The sequence below is a fragment of the Mobula hypostoma genome, chromosome 6, assembly GCF_963921235.1.
Source record: "Mobula hypostoma chromosome 6, sMobHyp1.1, whole genome shotgun sequence".
NCBI classification, from domain to species: domain Eukaryota; kingdom Metazoa; phylum Chordata; class Chondrichthyes; order Myliobatiformes; family Myliobatidae; genus Mobula; species Mobula hypostoma.
Window position 1 is genome coordinate 15,867,170 of NC_086102.1, and position 22,867 is coordinate 15,890,036.

The window sequence follows — 22,867 nt, forward strand, 5'->3', positions numbered from 1 at the left end:
TGTCAAGGTCCAACTGCATAGAGGCCATGGCCAAGAAAGCTCACCAACCCATGTACTTTCTCTGGAGACCATGTTGATCTTTACCAATTTTTATTGGTGCACCAGATCTGGATGTGTCACAGATTGAAATGGCAACTGTTCTGTATGTGACTGCAAGAAAATGCACACCAGCTCAGCACATCGTGGAAACCAACTTCCCATCTACTGTGTAGTCTCTACTTCTTACTGTCTCAGTAAAATGAGAGACTCCACCCCACCTCAGACATTTTCTCTCCTCACTCCTTCCATCAGGCGAAAGATCCAAAAGCCTGAACCCATGTTCCTTTACCACCAAGCTCAAAGACAGTTTCCATCTTGTTGTTAAACAGCTCTCTTAAATTGTTCCTTAGTATGATAAGATGGACTCTAGACCTTACAATCTACCTTATTATGGCCTTGGGCCTTATAGTCTGCCTGAACTGCACACTCTCTGTAGCTGTAATACTTTATTCTGCTCTCTGTTATTGTACTACTCTGTACTACAATATATTGATGTGGTGAACTGAACTCTACTAATGGCATGCAATGCAAAGGTTTTCACTGTACCTCAATCCATGTGACAATAATAAATCCATTTACCAATTGGCTTTGATGAGCTTGAAGTATCAGTGGATATACCATAGTTTTGTTGAGTTTCACTGCACAAATATCAATAGAAGTGATTACTTGTGATTTTGTAAGTTAACACTCTTAACTGGACTCCCATGGTGAAACTGGCAGCCTGTGTTCTTAAGAGACAATGATGTTTGATTACTGTTGCAAGTGACATGACAGCAGGTTTCTTTCCCCTTCCAAGACAAGTTTTCATTGGAATTTAATAATATTTATCATTCATTCAGATGGGTTTTGTTCATATTTATGGATCTTAGTAACCTGGGCAGGGGGTTAACAGCATTGTCAATAACGCAGCAGAAATAGAGGTCTAGGACGAAGGAGTTAGAGTTATGGTGATATAGTGGCAATATTATCAAACTAGCAATGGAGAGATATATGGACAAATCCCCCTGAAATCCTCCGAGTGGGGAATCCAGAACCAAGGCACGTGTGGAATAGATAGGTGGAAGTGGCATGGTAGAGTAGGGGTTAGCGCTTTGCTTTTCAGAGCCAGAGATCACTGATCAGGGTTCAATTCCCACAGCAGCCTGTAAGGACTTTGTATGTTCTCCCTGTGACATTGAGCAGAAGATACAAACGCCTGAAGGCATGTCCCACCAGGCTCGGGTACAGCTTGCACACCACAGTTATAAGACCATTGAATGGTTCCCTAGCAGAGTAAGATGCACTCTTGGCCTTACTATCTACCGTTTTATGATCTTCACCTAATGTCTACCTGAACGGCATTTTATTGTAGCGTTTACACTTTATTCTGCATTGTTCTTACCTCAGTGAACTGTGTAATGATTGGATTTGTATGAACAGAATGAAAGTTAAGTTTTACACTATACATTGGTACATGTAACAATAATAAGCCAATACCAATTCCAATTAATTTAATTGCCTTTGTGACAAGGGGCAAACCATTTTCTTGAACTGCTGCTGTCCTCCCCAATCCTTTAACTTCCCTCTAATTTTTGCTCTCTTATATGCCCTCTCTTTGGGCCTTATGTTGGCTTTGACTTCCCTTGTTAGCCACGATTTTAACATCTTGCTGTTATCACCCTTTTCGATTGTCCATCTTTTACATTGCAACTCAACCTATGACTGCAATTTTGCCCTATCATTATCCTTTCTTCACTACACATTGCCTCTGTTTGTAAACCAGCTATTTCATCTTCAGCTCTATTATCCACCTTTCCTATGATGCTTCTTGCACTGAAATATATGCAGCTCAAGAAATTAAGTCGCACCATGCTCTACCTTTTGAATCCTAACTTTGTCTGAGGCCTTACTAACATCTGCTTTCAAAACCTCTCCACTAACTGTTCTGGCATTCTGGTTCCCATCTCTCAGCAACTCTGGTTTAAACCCCACCGCGCAGCATTAACAAAACTTAGAGCTAGGACATTAGTCCCCCCTCCTGTTCAGGTGCAAACTGTCCCTTCTGATTAGGTCCCACAATGGCAGGGGGATGAAAGAGCTGATCCCTTAGGCAGAAGATCTGTTTCCATATAAATCATCAAAGGAAAACACATAGGGGAGTCTGGAGCAGGAGATTGTGATTGTCAAAGCAACATGTTTAGTTGGCATAATCCTTTACAGTGTCAGAGATCTGGGTTCAATTCCCACCACTGCCTGTAAGGACTTTGCACATTCTCCCTGCGATTGTGTGGGCTTTCTCTGCGTGCTCAAATTTCCCCCCACGATCCAAAGATGTACCAGTTGCTAGGTTAATTGGTCATTGTAAAGTGTCCTGACTGGGATTAAATCAGGGAATTGGCCCGAAGGGCTGGAAGGGCCTGTACTGCACTGTACATCAATAAATAAATAAAATTGTGTGGTTTTTTGCTGGGTGCTAGATTTCCTCCCACATTCCAAAGACATACAGGTTAGGGTTAGCAAGTTGTTGGCTTGCTATATTGGCATCAGAACCATGCCAACAGTTGTGGATCCTCAGACTGTGTTGGTCGCTGACTCAAATGACCAACTTTGTATGTTTTGTTGGTTCGATGTACCTGTGACAAATAAAGCTAATAGTGCTAATCTTCAGTAGTTTGACCTTAGAGGCAGTGCTGATGGGAAACGTCATGAATGATCCTCTATTACATTTGTAATTCAGAGTCAGGATCGGATTCAGAATTACTATCACTGACTTATATGATATGATTTTTGTTGTTGAGGTAGTAGTATGGTGCAAAAACAAAAAAACATTACTATAAAAATGACTATAAATTACCATGTATTTCAAAATAAATAAGGAATGTATTAACAGGATTAATGAGGTCATGTTCATGGATTCATGGACTGTTCAGTAATTCAAAAGGAACAGGTGGGAGGCCTGTAGGTAAACTGTCCTAGGGTTGGAGGCCGGTCTCAGTATGAGTGGCTGGGTGGGAAAGTAAGAAAGTTTTGATGTTGTTATCCTTTGTGTTGCTCTGCTGGGCATTTTGGGCATTTTGGGCATTTTGGGCATGCTAGGATGCCACCAGGACGTGTTACCTTGTGTCGTTTGTCAACACAAATATCGCATTTCACAGCACCTTTTGACGTACACAAATAAATAAATGCATAAGAAATCTAAAATTTCATGGTAGAGGGGAAGAAGCTATTTTAGCAGCCACTGGATTTTGCTGTAAGTTTCAAACAAAATTAAATTCCTGAAGTAAGACTGATAAAAACGCCTTCCTTGTCCCAATTCCACTTAGCCTGTCTCTGTCTCCACTGAAACGCTAGGGGCTATATGAAAGGCAACAGCAAAGCTGTACTGAGGACCGTCACAGACATCATTTTCAGATTAAATATAATCACACCACCCCCTCCCTCTCCCAGGGAGACGTGTCAGTTTATAAATATTTCAATGTCAGTCAGAGAGTGAGCAGACTGTCCATATTCATGGCAATCCTTGAATAGGATTTTTGTGCCTCAGGTAAACTAAAATCAAAACAACAGAGGCAAACTGAAAGAGTTTAGCAAACAATTATTGCCTGTCTGTTCTCATGGGACACATCAAATTGAAAGTCAAAATCAGAATCAGAATCAGGTCCAATATCACTGACACATGTCATGATACTTGTGGTTTTGCGGCAGCGGTACAGAGCACAAGATTAAGTGCATTATAAATTATAATAAGATATATAAAAATAAATATGTAATGCAAAAATAGAGCAAAATAAATAGTGAGGTAGTGTTCATGGGTTCAATGTCTGTTTTAAACTCTGATGGCAGATCTGTTCCTAAAAGGTTGAGTGTGTGTCTTCAGACTCCTATACCTCCTCCCTGATGGTAGTAATGAGAAGAGGGCACGTCCTCAGGGGCAGTGCTCTATCTGTAGAGCCAGTGGACAGGGGAGTAGAGTGATGGAGTGCCCTGAGGTTCTGGGTTTGTTTTTTTATTATTCCATTTAATTCAGTGGATGACTTCCTTTTTTATTTTGCACTGGGACAATTTGTCTTCTTTTGCACGTTGGTTGTTTGTCACTTTGTTTGTGTGTAACTTTTCACTGATTCCATCATATTTCTTTGTTCTATTGTGAACACCTACAAGAAAATGAATCGTAGAGTAGTACTTGGTGACATACACATCCATTGATAATAAATTTACTTCGAACTTTGAAGCTTTTTTCTGTGCTGTATCCCTGTGACTTGATTAGTATAAACTGGGAGGGAGAAGGTTTGTCTAACTAAATGAACTTCTAGTCACCACGTTACATTCTACATAGGGTTGCTCTGGAGAGATTGAGGAGAATCCCACTATCTTTGTATTCTGATTTATTTCACTTTCATTTTCAGTCCTGAAGAAGCTGATTGGCCTAAAGTATCGACTGTTTATTCCTCTCTATAGATGATGACTGACCTGCTGAGTGCTTTCAGCATTTTGTGTGCGTTGTCCTGGGTTTCCAGCATCTGCACAATCTCTTGTGCTTATATTTAAACCTCCACATCCATTTCCAACACAGCACCAGACCACATGAATCACATTAGAAATGCATTAGAATCTTAAAATGAGGTCTGCTGGAATCACATTAGAATCTGCAGGAATTGCACTGGAATGTCAAAAACATCCAATGGAGATTTTGCAACAAGGATGAAATGAAAGAACGAAGATCCATTTTCTTAAATATTTGTGTTTGTAGACTGTTTTGCAATTACTTAAAGGAGCTTTCAAATATTTTTAGCTGGAAGTTGATCAAAGAGGCTATTTGGCCTATTGTGTCCATGCTAGTCAAATAGAATGTCCCAAAAACAAACATATGAAAATATAAGATAGGGGCAGCAAACACCACGAGTTCCCTCAAGTAATCTCCTCACTCTAAAACATGAGCTTTTGTGCATGCTGGAAATCCAGAGTATAACGGGTGCACAATGCTGCAGGAACTCAGCAGGTTAGGCAGCATCGATGAAGCGGAATAACAGCCAGACGCTTCAGGCCAAGACACTTCATCATGACTGGAAAGGAAGATGGAAGAAGTCAGAATAAGAAGGTCGTGGGATTCTCTTCAATCTCTCCAGAGCAACACTACCTACAATGTAATGTAGTGACTAGAAGTGCATTTAGTTATACAAGCTTTTTTTTCCACTAGTTTATACTAAACAACTCAAGGCATAGATACAGACTTCAAAGTTCAAAGTTCAAAGCAAATACAGTATATGTCATTTTCTTGCAGGCGTTCACAGTGAATTAAAATATAATAGAATCAATGAAAAACTACAAAGATTGACTAGCAACTAATGTGCAATGGAGGGAGAACTGTGCGAATAAAAATATGCTGAGATCATTAATTGTAGAGCTTTTCAGCCCACCAAGTCCACGCCATAAAGCACACATTTACATTAGTCCTTTTCTCGTCATCGTTTCCCAGAATTTACCACTCAGCCACACACTAGGATAATCAATACACCTACTGCACACTTTAGGGATGTGGATGGAGATCAGAGCACCTGGGGTGGAACCCACATGGTCACAGGGAGAGTATGTAAACTTCACACAAACAGTACCAGAGGTCGGGGCTGATCCAGGCCTCTCAAGCTGTGAGGAAGCAGCTTTACCAGCTGCACCATTCTCCTACCCGGAGCAGAAAAGTTTTTCTCTCAGTTTTTTTAATCTTTTGAACAACACACATTCAGAACATCAGAAATATAGAAAGGGAGGCACTGTCGAGTTCACTGTTTACTTGTACTATGCATTTCACCTGCCGTTTGAATTATAATTTATCAACATTGTTTGTGGTAATATTCTGTTTCCTATGCTGTGTGTGATGTATGCATTGTGGGTGCACCGTAGTCCAGGTGAACGTCGTTCCGTCTGGCTCAGTCAGTTCTTTTCATGTACAGCCAGATGACAATAACATTGACTTTGAACAGGAGTGTGCAGATGCCAGAATTTGGAGCATAAGACAAGGTAATGGAGGAACTCAATGGGTCAGGCAGCATCTGTGGAGGAAAATAGAAAGTTGGCATTTCACCTCAAGAACCCTCAACTGAATTGAATTTTTGAAGGCAGGTCTTTGCTATTAATCAACATTTTTAGGTGTCAATCATAAAGCACCTCTCAAGAGTGTCAGAAGGGAAATGTGTTTGAAACATAATATCTTACCAAAAGTGTTAATTTTACTGAATAATGTTTTTTCATTTCCTTGAAATAAAATCTCTATTTTATATTGATATTTCAATAGTAATGGGGAATTTTACAGACAGGGCTGAACATTGTGTGATGCTAAGATAGCTGTAGCTGACAAGACGTATTTCTTACTGGTGCTGTGTGACTCCAATAAACTACCATAGAAGAGGATAACTTAATTCTGATGGGTGGTGAGTTTCCGGGGGTTGACACTGATAGCCGGGGGTTCCATTGAGCTTGGCACAACAAGGGCTGGCAGTTGCCAGGAAGTGTTCAGTTCCTCCAGAAGCAAGCTGTTCAATTCTAATGGTCAACAGCTGCCACGATGGGGACGGTTTAGCACAAGAGCAGAAGGGAGCCTGTAACTTGCAAAATGAGATTTCAGAGATACCACAGAACCAACATTTAACCCATCTCTTTCCCACAAGGGCTGACCTTCAGAGTTTTTATAAATAGTTGAAAATTTCATATGTTTCATGAAGGGGGAAGAACGAGTGGGGGGGGGAAGGACAGAGGAAGAGGGTGAAAGGAGAAAGGGAGAGAGAGTGAAGAGGAAGGGTGTTGAGAAAAAAGGACATGGAGACAGAGACAAAGAAAATAAAGGAAAAATGGAGCAGACCGAAATGAATAAATAAAATATATATGTATATAAAGAGAGCGAGAGAGAAGGAGAGAGTGAGAAAGGGTTCAAAGAGTGTGAGGGAGAGACAGGGAGAGAAGAGAAGGAGAGAAGAAGAGGGGAGAGAGAAAGTGAGGCAGAGAGAGGAGGAGAGAGAGGGATCAAAGAGTGAGAGAGAGGGAGAGGGAGAGGGAGAGACCAAGGGTGAGAGCGAGAGAGGCTGACCACTGGTATAGTAATGATAAAATGCAATTGTAAAATAGCTTCTATTTTTAAATTTTAATTCTTGATGACACCTTCTCCTGTCTTGACAGAGCACCATTCCACTCACCCAGTTTCTGCAGTTCCTTTACGTCTCTTCTGATAAGGAGATGGTCTATACACATGTTTCTGAGCTGTCTTACTTTGTTATACATGACTTTCCTCTAATTACGGTTAGGAACAGTAACTGTCCCATTTCCAGCATATCTGCTCTTAACCTCTTCCTTCCCACCAGTGCGCAGACTAAATTCTACTTCTCCTCATCATCCACCCCACCAGCCACCGCTACAACCTGCAACCTGGTCATCTCTGAGCCTAAGGTACGCAGAGTTTCCAGCGAGTGAGCAGCTTCAAAGCTGCGAGACCGGACGGCACCCCAGGGCGAGTGCTAAGGATGTGGACAGCAAAACTGGCAGGTGTGTTTACTGACATTTTTAATCTCTCCTTCTCCCAGTGTAGAGTGCCCTCCTGCTTCAAATTATCCACCATTGTCCCTGTACCAAAAAAGACCAAGGTGACATGCCTGAACGACTGGCGTCCTGTCGGACTCACCTCAATAATAGGAAAATGGTTTGAGGGGCTGGTCAAGGATTCCATCTGCAGCTTGCTACCACCCAAACTGGACCCCCTGGAGTTTGCCCACAGCAACAACCAATCGACAATGACGCAATAGCCACTGCTCCACATACTGTCCTTACACATCTGGAGAAGAAGGATACTTATGTGAGAATGCTGTTCTTGGACGACAGATCAGCATTCAACACCATAATTCCATCCAGCCTGGACAGGAAACTCAAAAACCTCAGCTTTGACACTGCCTTGTGCAGCTGGATCCTGGACTTCCTGTCAGATTGCTGGCAGATGGTAAGAGTGGGCTCCCTCAGCTCCACCCCTCTGACTCTCAACACAGGAGCTCCTCAGGGCTGTGTACTAAGTCCCCTCCCTTACTCCCTGTATACCATGAATGTGTCACCACCCGCAGTCTAATCTGCTAATTAAATTTGCTGACGACACTACATTGATTGGCCTAATCTCAAACAATAATGAGGTGGCCTACAGGGAAGAAGTCTTCTCTCTGACACAGTGGTGCCAAGAAAACAACCTCTTCTTCAATGTCGCAAAAACAAAGGAGTTGGTTGTGGATTACAGGAGGAATGGAGGGAAGCTAACCCCTATTGACATCAATGGATCTGGGATTGTGTGGGTAAACAGCTTTAAGTTCTTCGGCATCCGCATCACTGAGGACCTCACCTAGTCTGTACACACTAGCTGTGTGGTGAAAAAGGCACAACAGCACCTCTTTCATCTCAGACGGTTGAGGAAGTTTGGTATGGGCCGCCATATCTAAACAACTTTCTTCAGGGGCAAAACTGAGAGCATCCTGACTGGCTGCCTCACTGCCTGGTATGAGAACTGTACCTCCCTTAAACCCAGGATTCTGCAGAGAGTAGTGCGGACAGCCCAGCACATTGCTAGTTGTGAATTTCCTATGATTTAGAACATTTACAAAGACAGGTGTGTAAAAAGGGCTTGAAGGATCATTGGGACCCTTGCCAACCCAATCACAATCTATTCCAGGTGCTACCATCCCGGAAGCGGTACCGCAGCATCAAAGCCAGGACCAACAGGCTCCGGGACAGCTTCTTCCACCAGGCCATCAGACTGATTAACTCATGCCGATTTGAGTGTATTTCTATGTAACTTTGACTGTTCTATTTATTATAAATTACTATGATTGCAGATTGCACATTTAAATGGAGACGTAACAAAAAGATTTAAGGAATAAAGTCAATTCAATTCAATTCATTCTTCCTCCAATATTTGCAAAGTCAACAACATCAGACATGTCTTCCTTTTACCTTCTCTTACAGCAGGGGTTCCAACATTTTTTTATGTTATGGACCAATATAATTAAGCAAGGGGGCCGGTGGACCTCAGGTTGGGAACCCTGTCCTTAGAGCATCCCAGAGGACTGCTCCTTCACTGATTCCTTGGTAGGCTCTTCCATTAACAGCAGCACTCCCTTCCCACAGCCACAGGAGATGCAACATCTGCCTTTCTGCATTTATACCTATTGCCTTCCAGCATTCCGGTGGAAGTCTTTCCAGCTGAAGAAACAATTCTCTGGAACTTCAAAGAGCTGTATTAAATTTAGTGCTGACTATTTGGTCTCCTCGATATTAGAGAACGAACCATCGGTTGCTTGAGCACTTTGCAGAACACCTCCATTCAACTCTGAGCATCCAGTCAGCTCTCACTTTTACTCTTCATCCCACTCTCACCCTCACCTTGCTTTGTCTTTGAACGTTTGAATGGATCCTGACTTTGAGGTACAGCATCCTGCAGCACCCAGGACTCAATCCGAAATTCACCAATTTCAGATTATCAGCACTAGAGTAATACAGCATTGAAATGAAAGGAGACCATTTGACCCAACCTGTCCATGCTTGACCAAGATCCCCATCCAAGCAAGTCCCATTCTCCAACATTGATTTATTTTAATTTAGAGATACAGAACAGGAACAAGCCCTTCTGGACCAATGAGCCCAAGTTGCACAATTACACCCATATGACCAAATAACATACTAACTCGTATGTCTTTGGAACATGGGAGGAGATCAGAGCACTCAGATGAAACCTGTGTGGTCATGGGGAGAATGTATAAACTGCTCACAAACGGTAGCAGGATTGATCCCAAGTTACTAGCACGGTAATATCATTATGCTAACTGCTATGCTACCGAGCCTCCCATTATCCCTCTGATGGTCTGATTTGGCTCACATCCCTCCAACTCTGTCCTGTCTATGTACCTGTCCTTTAAAAGTTGTCATTGTACCTGCCCCATCCACTTCTGACAGCAGCACTTTCCTCTGCGTGAAGAAATTGCCCCTCGGGTCCCTTTTAAACCTGTTCCCTCTCACCTGATGAGGGCCCTTTGTCATCGCTGCCACCTTCTTAATGCACTGTACCATGAAGGTGTTCTTGATAGCGGGGAAGGTTGTGCCCACGGAGATGATGAAGCCTACAACACTTACTTGCAATTCTGTTCATTGAAGACTCTACAGGGTTGCTAAAATAAAAGCTACCATTTATGTGTACAAGTATGTGAAGAGCAAGAGGATAAGACATGAGAGAATAGGACCAATCAATTATGAGAGCAGAAAAGTGTGAATGGAACTGGAGGAGGTAGTGAAGGTACTTAATTGATACTTTGCTTCAGTATTCACTGCAGAAAGGGACCTTGGTCATTGTAGGGATGACTTACAATGGACAGAAAAGCTTGAGCATATAGACAGTGTGGAGGATCTGAAGGATCTTGGGGTCCGAGTCCATAGAACACTCAAAGCTGTTGCACAGGTTGACTGTGTGGTTAAGAAGGCATATGGCGTATTGGACTTCACCAACCGTGGGATTGAGTTCAAGAGCCGTGAGGTAATGTTACAGCCATATAGGACCCTGGTCAGACCCCACTTGGAGTACTGTGCTCAGTTCTGGTCACCTCACGACAGGAAGGATGTGGAGACTACAGAAAGGGTGCAGAGATTTACAAGGATGTTTCCTGGATTGGGGAGCATGCCTTATGAGAATAGGTTGAGTGAACTCAGCCTTTTATCCTTGGAGCGACGGAAGATGAGCGATGACCTGACAGAAGTGTATAAAATAATGAGAGGCATTGATTGTGTGGATAGTCAGAGGGTTTTTCCCGGGGCTGAAATGGCTAACATGAGAGGGCACAGTTTTAAGGTGCCTGGAAGTAGGTACAGAGTGGATGTCAGGGTAAGTTTTTTATGCAGAGAATGGTGAGTGCGTGGAATGGGCTGCCAGCGACGGCGGTGGAGGCAGATACGATAGCATATTTTAAGAGGCTCCTGGATAGGTACATGGAGCTTAGAAAAATAGAGGGCTATGAGTAACCCTAGGTAATTCCTAAAGTAAGTCCATATCCAGCACAGCATTGTGAGCTGAAGGGCCTGTATTGTGCTGTAGGTTTTCTATGATGTTTCTACCTTTACCACATCCTCAAAGTGTCAGGAAGCTTCAGCACCAATGAACATCTGCTGAAGTTGCAGCTTGCTTTCCTTAACACCCAAGCTGCAATTCGCATCTGGTAACTCTTAACATCCTGCTTCAATTAACAACTGCCTGTTATTATAAAGTCTGCAAGCCATCAAACACCTGGATCTTAAACACCCTGATTCTTAGGAAATGATTAACACCTGTCAGGTGATTGAACACAAAAAGGCATTCATTGCAACACACACAAAGTCCTGGGGGATCTCAAGACTCTGATCAAGGATCATGGCCCGAAACGCGACTATTTATTCATTTCCGCATTTTGTTTATTTATTTATTCATTGAAATACAGTGCTGATGGTCTTTTTAAATGAGTTCTATTGGGCTTCTTTGTTTTGTAGCTACCTGTAAGAAGACAAATCTCAAGGTTGTATATAGTATACATACTTTGAAAATAAATGTACGTTGTACTTAGAATTTGGCAGATGTGAAGAAGCTGTTCCTAAAATGTTGAGTGTGTGTCTTTGAGCTACTGTACCTCTTTTCTGATAGTAGTAATGAGAACGGGGCATGCCCTGGGTTATGGGGGTTCTCAGTGACAAATGCTGCATTTCTGAGGCATTGCATTTTGAAGATGTCCTTGATGGTTGGGCGGCTACTGCTCATGATGGAGCTGGCTGACTTTACAACTCCTGCAGCTTTTCTTTTTCTGATTCTGTATCGTGGCCCCTCGGAAGATGCTGCAGGCACATAGATTCAGACATTGTTGGCGAATGTTGTAGGTCAAGTCCCTTCACTTGGACTGAAAAACTAAAGGAGAGATGAGATGAGGGGGAGTGGGAGACAAGAGCTAGTAATAAATAGGCAGAAATTGGTAAAAATAACCAGTATAGTAACACATAATCTGCAACTCTTTGATGCTCCACATATTATCTTCCAGCTGCTTTTGCTACTTCCTCCAATCACTCTCTGACCTGACTCTATCTGCCAATCAACTCCTCCTTACCTGGATCAACCTATCACTTGTCAGCTTGTTATCTCCGGCCCCACCCCTTCCCCACAACTCTTTATACCGGCTATCTCCCCTCCACTCTTTCAATCCAGATGAATGGTCTTGACCTGAAACATTGGCTGTCTAATTCCACAGATGCTGGCTGACTCACGAGTTCCTTCAATAACTTTCAAAGCTTTTTTTATCTCAAGTGTTTTCATGGTAGCATGCTGTCATGTCTCCAAAGCTGTGGGTTTCAAGAAGTGAGACAGAGAGACGTGAAAGAGGCAGAGAGATTTAGAAAATAAATTCTGGACCTTAGATCCACAACAATTTTGTTTAACCAGTCAGGGTTGTAAGGCCCGAGCTGAACTCCAGAACCTGGAAGACTGGTGGACCACTCTTGGTCTGGCCTCTACCCTTTGACCTGGTTGGCATAGGTCACCCTACAAAAACATAAAGCATAAAGCCCTGACTCCAGGCAACATAGCTCACCAGCTCATTGAGTCAGACAAGCCTCCAAACCCTATGACAAGGCCGTGGTCCTCTTGGAGGTGGAAGGGTGGGGAGGGAGAGGGAAAACTACAGAGAGTGTGAGAATGTAGGGAACTGTCACACCATAGCACCTCTATGGACAGTCAATGGGGAAACAATAGAATGGCACCAGGCACAGAATAGCTCCCCCAGATCTCTACCAAACTTATGTAATTGAGGTAATTTTTATAATGATCTTTGATGAATTCAGAAAGGTCTCTCTCTGAGTGGATGCAGTATTTTATAGGGCAGACCAACTATCTCCACCCATGAGGAACTTATGCACCATGCTGGATTGAAAAGGGTATGGTTGATTGGAAGCAGAAGACAGTAATGTTCAGAGACAAAAGTGAAATCTGAGTGAGAAACAGTAAATTGATAGAATCAGTAATAACTAGAAACTGTTCATTGCCTGCAAGCTCACTTACTGTGTCAAATGACAGAAGTGAGACACATTTCATACAAGCTGATTTGGTTTGTGGGCTTTGACCTGTCAAGTTCGGTTACCTTGCATGTAAATTAGAAGTGACTGAGCTTACATAGGAATTCGCCTGGAGGGAGCTCTTAACACCTAGTGCGAGGAATGTCATTTAAAATAAAAAGCGTCTTCTTCTGCCTTGCTTTGTCAAACACACCAAGGGCAGGTGCCATGGGGAGGCTTGACTGAGCTATTCCGTGTGCTGGATCAATGAGGCATGTCCAGATGCATCTGCCTGCTTTGCATCACAATTCAACCAAGTCCTGCTGATGTTGTCACACAGCAAAGAGCTTCTGGTCAGCCTACCTCACCTCTTGAGATCAGTCTGAGAATCTAGAGACGCAAGAGTCTGCAGATGCTGGAATCTGGAGCAACAGAAGAATCACAAAAGGAGCTCAGAGGATCAGGCAGCGTCTGTGGAGGGAAATGGACAGTCAACGTTTTGGGTCAAGACCTTTCATTTCAAAGTTGGAAATGGTTTATTATTGTCATCCGTACTGAGATGCAGCAAAAAGCTTTTTGTCTGTGTGCCATCAGATATATCATTCTATACACACAGTAAGTACATCAGTAAGGCACACATGGAAAAACATGAACAGAATGCAGAATCGTCATGGTGTGCTCTCGGAGCAATGGACCCAGGTGCGGAGGACTGGCAGGCTTTCTCTGTCATGGAGGTCACTGGTGCCAACTCCACCCAGGAGCTGCAGTCGGCAGGCTCACACTTCGACACCAAAGCGGACGAACGCCATGATCCTAGGAGGAGACGGAAACAAGAGGTTAGACACAGGAATAGCAACAGAAGCTCGGAGGAGTGACCGAGTGACACTGTGAGACAATTCATTCTTCCCAACTCAATCTTCGCTGAGGCACTGAACCAAAATCCTCTTTAAATAAGCAGGAATGTGGGAAAGACGTGCCATCCACAATTAACTTTGCAAGATTAAACACAAGGGCATAACGGGCCTAGCTAAGATAATGATTAGTAAATACAGAGCTCAGGAACCTGAGAAGCTCAACACTCTATGGCAAGTCGCAGAGGCCGTAGGGCTCATGACAAGAATACGGTTACAGAGAACGTGCAGCGCAAACAGGCAAACAAGGTGCAAGAGCCATGGTAAGGTAGAGTGGGAGATCAAGAGTTCATTGTTTAGGGTATGAGAGGTCCGCTCAATAGTCAGATAACAGTGGGATAGATACTCAGCAGGTCATGCACCTTCCATTGAAGAGAGTAAACAGTCAATGTTTCAGGCTGAGTCCTGATGAAGGGTCTCGGCCAAACTATCACCTGCTCATTCCCCTTCATAGATTCTGCCTAACTTACTAAGGTCCTCCAGTACTTTGTTTGTGGTGCCCTGTATTTCCTGCTTTCCTGAGTGCAGACAGAGACAACGGAAGAATCTTCTTCACTGTCCAACCTGGTACAGAGTTGAATCATGTCTGAATCTAACTCCCTTCCACTGCAAATACCTCCCAATCTACCCTCCTTCGGTAGCCTTCGTCTCATACAATCTTTGCATCGTGATGCAGTTCCAGTGGCGTTGACAATAAATACAGTCCAACTGCCCTGAATCCTCCTAGACTCAAGAAAACAGGTAAGCGGGCTTAAATTGAACCAAACCAAGCCAGACCGGCCTGCTTACAAGCTACAACTTATGGTTCTCTAGAGGCTGCACAGGCCCTTGTTGAGCTCCAGTGAAATCCTCAGAATGTGACTCAGGTTTATTGTGACTGACAAATGTGTCATGTTTCTATTTTGTTTTGCAACAGTGCTATAGTGCAATACACACAATTGTCATAAGTTAGCATAATAAATACAGTATATTAAAAAAATGACTAAGTAGTGCAAAACAAGAGCAAAATAGTCAGATAGTGAACCAAACATGGGCTCATTGTCCATTCATAAATCTGATGGCAGAAGGGAAGAAATTGTTCCTAAAATATTGAGTGCGTGTCTTCAGGCTCCTGTACCTCCTCCCTGATGGTAGCAGTGAGAAGAGAGCATGTCCTGGGTGTTGGGGGTACTTAATGATGGGTGCCAACTTTTGGAGGCATCGCCTTTTGGAGATGTCCTGCATCCTGGCGAGGCTAGTACCCATGACACAGCTGAATGAGTTGGCAACTCTTCAGTTTTTTCCAACCCTGTGCAGCGGTTCCTCTAAACCAGACGGTGATGCAACCAGTTAGAGCGCAATCATCAGAGCCTGAGGAGGCAATGTCACTCTGTCTTTCCTAGTATGTTGGTTTTTATTTTACTTCGTTTCCTTCTAGCACTATATGACTGTCTTGATGGAATGGCAGTTCAGTAATGGATAGCTGAAGACCTCATATAGATTTAGACTTATTTATTAATCACATGCATATTGAAACATACTGTGAAACGTGCTATTTGTGTTAGCAATAAACTCAGACTGAGAATATGCTGGTGGCAGCCTGATAATATTGGCACATAAACTGGCATGAACATAACATGCCCACAATGTTCAGCAGAACAGCATGCCACCACACAATAACCAGCAACAACAAAATAAACTCCTTTATCAAACCTCTACCCACACGCACAGACAGGTCTCCTCCTCTAGGCCTCCATTCTGTGGCCCCAGACTTGTAGCCGTTGGGTCTCCAGCCTCTGGACTTGAAAACCTAGGGGCTTTGACCTGGCTTCAAACTCCAGACTACTCAACCCTTGGCTTCAACTTTTGGACTTGGTGACCTAGTGGCATTGACCTCTGCACTTGCTTTTCTCTGGGTTTTGACCCCATGGGTTGCCAATCTTCTGCCCTGACCTCAAGACCTATCGGCTGACCTTGGGCCTCCAACGCTGGAACCCACTGACCTTAACCCTCTATCCCCAAGATTTGCTGATCTCAGAGTTCACAGGCATTGTTCTCGGGAACTCAGACCTCCAGTCTCTTGGATCGCTGACCTCTGACTTCGGAGCATTATGACTTGAGCTCCAACCACTGGCTCATTCCTGTAACTCTTTATTTACTGCTCCTTACCTCTCATCCCTGTCCCTAACCCTAACCTGACCCCTCACTTCCACACTGTCCCCAGCAACCATTCCTGCGAAGTTAAGCATGAGATACAAATCTAACAGTTTTCACTGCTAGGCAGAATTTTACTTGTACCCTAAAACTCTATTCTTATCCCGTACCCCTTCTTCCCTGCTGATTGCTCTACAACTTCTGGGCCTACAGCATCCAACTATGTTCAGTATGATCCATCTTCTGTTTTAAATAGGAAGGCATCCACGTTAATTTAAGCCAACTGTTGCTCACATGTGGACAATCTCCTCAGTTGTTCGGGATGTCAGATGCGTGGCATTGTATTGGTCTTGGACAGAACCTTTGAGGAAAGACATAGACATGAGTTCAGGGTCTGTGTCCTAATTGCTCTGTTGTGATTCTTAATGGATGTGTGTGTGTGTGCGTGTGTGTGTGCGCGCGCGCGCATGCGCGCGCAGGATGATTAAAGACAAGACTAAAGCGGTAATCACATATTCTTCATTTGAATTTAGTGAAACAGAACAACCCACAGCCAGTATAATCCCTCATATCTAAGCCTGGTTGCTCAAGGAGTGTACTCCTGACTGTCTGCTATCACTGTGAGGAGCCCTCACTTTGTCTCTGCTGCTTGCCTTCTGACGTTGGGTTTGAGGAGATCCAAGGATCCAAGCAGGGATGCAAGAGATGACCCAGGAACAGGATAGCTGGTGAATTGTTCGTTGTGGAGTGTGGAGTATTGCGATATGCAGGGAAGAAATTTGCAAGCTACTGATTCAGTGTCAGTGTAGTGTGTTCTGCTGGTGTTGCTCACAGCGCATCCTTAAGATTCTGAGCAAACCTTTCCACCAAGCCATTTGTAGCTGGGTCGTACAGTGTAGATGTAATATGTCTTATTCCATTCATTTTCAGGATTGATTGAAATTGTTCTTCTGCAAACCGTTGTCCATATTGTCACTGACTAAGTGTTCCGGGACACCAGTCCTTGAGAAGAAGCTTCTCAATACGTATACAGTGTGTGAAGCTGTAGTGGAGGCTATTGGAAACACCTCTGGCCACTCTGTAGCTGCATCCACAACTATAAAGACACTTGAGCCCATGAAAAATCTGGCAAAGTCTACATGAATCCTTTGCCATGGCGATACAGGCCATTCCCAGGGATGGAGAGGCGCTGATCTTGGGAACATCTGGATGTGTGATCATGCTGGAAAGCTGCCCAATCTGCTGATCCATCCCAGGCCAGCAGACAAAACTTGGAGCCAACGCTTTCATTTTGACCCCAATTAGATGACCAGCATGCAGCTCCTCAACACTTTAGCTCTCAGCTTGGAGAGCAAAACAACTTGCAATCCTCACATAAGGCAACCTTCATCAAGGGTAAGTTCAACTAGTAAAACTGAGGAAGCTGGAGTTTCTGGTGCACATTCCTACCATTCAGTGTTACCACGTAGACTTGAGACAGTATTGGGTCTTCTTTAGTTTTCCTTTGGATCTGTAACAGGGAGAAATTCGATTTGCATTAGCTAGAATGTGTCAAGAGGAGTGTCCTCTTTTGTAAAATTTTCATGTTTTTCCTTTTTCAAGGGTAAATGGGACAATCCATTAGAATTGCTTGAGTTCCATTTTGTAATTGTGTCTTCCAAAAAACAGACTCCATCTTTGCGTTTGTGTTTCTTCTGTTAGAGGACCACCCCCTGCAAACCTCCCCCCCCCCACCATTGTTTGAAAATGGACATTCGTAGTTGATGATCAGTCATGTTTCTAAATTCTCTCCCATACAAGTACTCTTTGAAATGTTTTACACCCCAAGCCAGACTCGAGTCCGCTCTATCATTCTGTGTATAACTTTTCTCTAGCTGTAAGGGGACCTGATACAAAGGCTATGGACCTTTCCATCACTCATAAAATGTGACATGACTGCATCTGTACCATAAGGCGAGATGTTACAGGCAAGCTTCACTGGACCTATGAGTTCAGTTGTAATGTTGTATTTCCTTTACCTTTTGGAAAGTCACCTGCCACTGATTCGTCCAATAATCAGTTCAAGGCATGAAGCACAATAGACAGGTTTGGCAGGAAATTTGATAGTAATTGGCAAATTAGACAATAGACAATAGGTGCAGGAGTAGGCCATTCGGCTCTTCGAGCCAGCACCGCCATTCACTGTGATCATGGCTGATCTTCTACAATCAGTATCCAGTTCCTGCCTTATCCTCATAACCTTTGATTCCGCTATCTTTAAGAGCTCTATCCATCTCTTTCTTGAAAGCATCCAGAGACTTGGCCTCCACAGCCTTCTGGGGCAGAGCATTCCATATATCCACAACTCTCTGGGTGAAAAAGTTTTTCCTCAACGCCGTTCTAAATGGCCTACCCCTTATTCTTAAACTATGGCCTCTGGTTCTGGACTCACCCATCAGCGGGAACATGTTTCCTGCCTCCAGCGTGTCCAATCCCTTAATAATCTTATATGTTTCAATAAGATCCCCTCTCAACCTTCTAAATTTCAGAGTGTACAAGTCCAGTCACTCCAATCTTTCAACATATGACAGTCCTGCCATCCCTGGAATTAACCTTGTGAACCTACGCTGCACTCCCCCAATAGCAAGAATGTCTCTCCTCAAATTTGGAGACCAAAATTGCACACAGTACTCCAGGTGTGGTCTCACCAGCACCCTGTACAGCTGCAGAAGGACCTCTTTGCTCTTATACTCAGCTCCCCTTGTTATGAAGGCCAACATGCCATTAGCTTTCTTCACTGCCTGCTGTACCTGCATGCTTGCTTTCAGTGACTGATGTAAAATAGACATCAGTCTACTAGTAAACATTCTAAAAAGGACTGCAACAGTGACATGTCCACTTGCCTTGTAGCATCCATCACTGCTTGAATTTACTTAGCATACTTCTGTAAATCTTGTGTGTCAATGATGTGATCACAGTAAGTGATGCTTGGTTCAAAGAATTCACACTTGTCATTTTATGCTTTGAGCCTATAATCTTCTAATCTTTTGAATACGGTCTTGAGATTTTGAGATGCTGCTTGTCATTCTTCCCGGTAACAATGATGTCATCCAGGTAACACTGAGTGCGGGGAGGCCTTGCAGCACCTGTTCCAAAGGGTTCTGCCAGAATGCAGGTGCAGATGCTACTCCAAAATTAAGTTTGATATAGCGATAAAGCCCTTTGTAAGTGATTATGGTGAGAAACACTTCGGACTCTTCTTTCATCTCCATCTGTAGGTAGGCCTTAGCTAAGTCCACTTTGCTAAAGTATTTTCCAAAGTTTGCAAATATATCCTCTGTCCTGGGTAGAGTTATTCAACTATTTTCAGCACTGTGTTGACATCCCGTGAAGGATTGTGTGCTTCAAGGACTCCATCAGGAGATGCCAACTCAGGGCCAGCCATGTTGGAATGGCATTGGACAAGATGCCAGACGAACACTGATCCAATCCCGGTTCCCGAACAAACAGACTCATGTCTGCCCCTCCCAAGCCACACTTCGTCATGACAAAAGTCAATTAGAAATGTGAAGAGAAAAACACCTGCAAGAAATGATTGGTTGATGTTGACCTTAGAACCACTACAGATCCTGACAGACCCATCCTTTCTGGCTCCTGGGATCACTGGTATTGCACATGGGCACCACTCGTTTAACTCATGTTTTCATTTAACATTATTTTACCCTTGATATGGTTGTGTTTTCCAGTGTAATCTTTAAATACTGCTGTGGAATCATCCATATCTTGTTTAATTCACTTTCAGTAGACTCTGTTATAGGAGATGTGGCATACAAATGGTAGGTAGATCTCCAATTCAGTTGTAATTATGTTGTAGTTGTCTCAGACAATCACATCCCCACAATGCTGGTCCTTCTGTTTTTGCCATACCTAAGCTCAATATGGCTTGTTGGTTGTTGTACTTTCTGGTACAAGTATCATTATCACAGGAGTCATCTTTTACATGAGAAAATCTTGAGTTTTCTCCAGTACGAGTTCTTCATTGGATATCTACAGGTTTCAGTTTGGTATCTTTGAAATGCCATTCAAACTGATTTTGTGGATTGACTGAAACAGCCTAGCCAGTGCCCAATTCCATTTTCACTTCAGGTGCAAGCCATGTCACTTGCCCCCTGTTAGTTTTCACATGTTAAGTCTCAAGGCTACCCGTCCTGTGTCACTCTAATCATTATCAGATCTTTCATTAACATCATGCAGATTAGTGCTCTTTTTGAAACAACAACTTGACTTTTTATCTTTTTTTCTCTTCCCTGTGCAGTTCATTTATTTTTTTCTGCCTGATAAGCTTTTTGTATGTGTCCTACTTTGTTGCATTTTCTGTAAGTTTTACCTTTAAACCTGCTTTGGTCTCGCATTTATGAGTCCTGCCACAACATTAACACAATTTGTTTGAACAGGCAGGTTTCTGTTTGAGGGAGTCAAGGGATATAGGGAGAAGGCAGGAACGGGGTACTGATTGTGGATGATCAGCCATGATCACAGTGAATGGCGGTGCTGGTTTGCACCTAATATCTATTGCCTATCGTCTATTGTTTAGACATTGCAATTTTGTTCACACTCACTTTCATTCCTGACTGCAACTCAATTGTGTCTCTGATACAGCAATTTCAAAGGCTGTTCTAAATGTGAGTTGTACTTCAGTAAGAAGCCAATTTTGAATGGTTTCTTGTAAGATTTCACAAACTAAATGATCTTTCAGTGCATCATTAAGCTCATTAATTAACTGAAAATGCTCAATCTTTTCAATTCAGCTGCATAAGTTGAAATAGACCCTCCTTTCTTTTGATTCCACTTATGAAACCTAAAGTGTTCTGTTATCAACAATACTTTCAGTTCTAAATATTCCTGCATTATGTTAATGATATCAGAAAAGTTCATTTTGGCTGGTTTGTTTGGAGCAGTTAAACTTCTAAGCAAATTCCATGCTTTTCCACTTGTTGCACTCAGTAATATTGGCACTTGCTTTTCATTGGCCACTTCACTTGCTTGAAAATACCACTCAATTTGTTCAGTGTACATGATCCAATTATCTGTTGTGCAATTGAACGCATCTGTCTTTCCAGAAACAGCTAGCCATTCCTATTTATTTATTTATTTATTTGTTTATTATTTTTTATTTTTATCACTCGATATTCACTGTTTATGAACCCATGAATTTCATACATTTTCTGCCTTTTTAAAAAATCAACCATCTCTCTCCCCTTCATCTGAAGAGAAATATGTGTACAGCACTTTTTTAAAACTTGAACACCTTGCTGCACTTCAACAGGTAGGTAGTCATCTTGGGTTCATCTTAAAACTTCCTCATTGCCAATGTTATTTTTTTTAACTCAAAAACACAAAATTAATTGTCAGGAAAACTCAGGAGTCGAGATGTGTTTTGGAGGGCTCATGTATGTTTTGTTTTATTTAGTAAAACACACATATGACGTAGTGTTGACATATGTCATTCACCCACTACTTACATATAACCTGTAATAAATTATGTAAAGAAAGAATGCTTAATCAACCAATATATTTACAATATTACTCAAATATTACTGAAATATTAAATACACAGCACTGAGATTGTAAAGCAAGCACATATTCCAGGAGTGAGCAAACTTACTCCATGTCTGCAGCTCTGTAGACTTGCTGAAATAAAAGTGAAACTGGTAATTATCTGGATGTCATTCAGACGGAGATGCTAAAAAATGCAGACAGCCCAACGCTCCTTAATTTGGGGTCAGTAGTGAAAATGTCAGGGCAGGTAACTTTCCCAATGGGCTACTGATATATTCTTTCCCTTATAACTGCATTTCGGTTGCTCAGCAACAAACTGTCAAAAAGGTAAATCTATCACACTCATCGTTCACCTGACAATATCTTCACTGAGAGAAAATTGCTTGAAATCATTCTACAAAGTTTGATGTAATCCTTGAATATTGGAATTAGAATTGGTTTATTATTGTCACATGGACTGAGGTACAGAGAAAAATTTGCCTTGCATACTGTCCATACAAATCAAATTATTCCACAGTGTATTGAGCGAGAATAAAGAAAGTAAAACAATAATAATAGAGATTAAAGTGTAAAATCTACTGAAATACAATATAGTGCCTGACAATAATAGGTTAGAAAATGAGGCTAGTAGTCCATCTTATCACACAGAAGATCTGTTCAAGAATCTGATAACAATGGGATAGAAGCTGTCCTTGTATCTGATCCCATACCATCAGGTCCTCAAACAGTTGATACCCTATAACTATCAGGCTCCTGAACCAACATGGATAACTTCAATCAGCTCAACTCTGAACTGATTCCATAAGACCATAAGACAAAGGAGCAGAAGTCGGCCATTCGGCCCATCGAGTCCGCTCCGACATTTTATCATGAGCTGATCCATTCTCCCATTTAGTCCCACTCTCCTGCCTTCTCACCATAACCTTTGATGCCCTGGCTACTCAGATACCTATCAATCTCTGCCTTAAATACACCCAATGACTTGGCCTCCACTGCCGCCCGTGGCAACAAATTCCATAGATTCACCACCCTCTGGCTAAAAAACTTTCTTCGCATCTCTGTTCTGAATGCGTGCCCTTCAATCCTTAAGTCATGCCCTCTCGTACTAGACTCCCCCATCATGGGAAACAACTTTGCCACATCCACTCTATCCATGCCTTTCAACATTCGAAATGTTTCCATGAGGTCTCCCC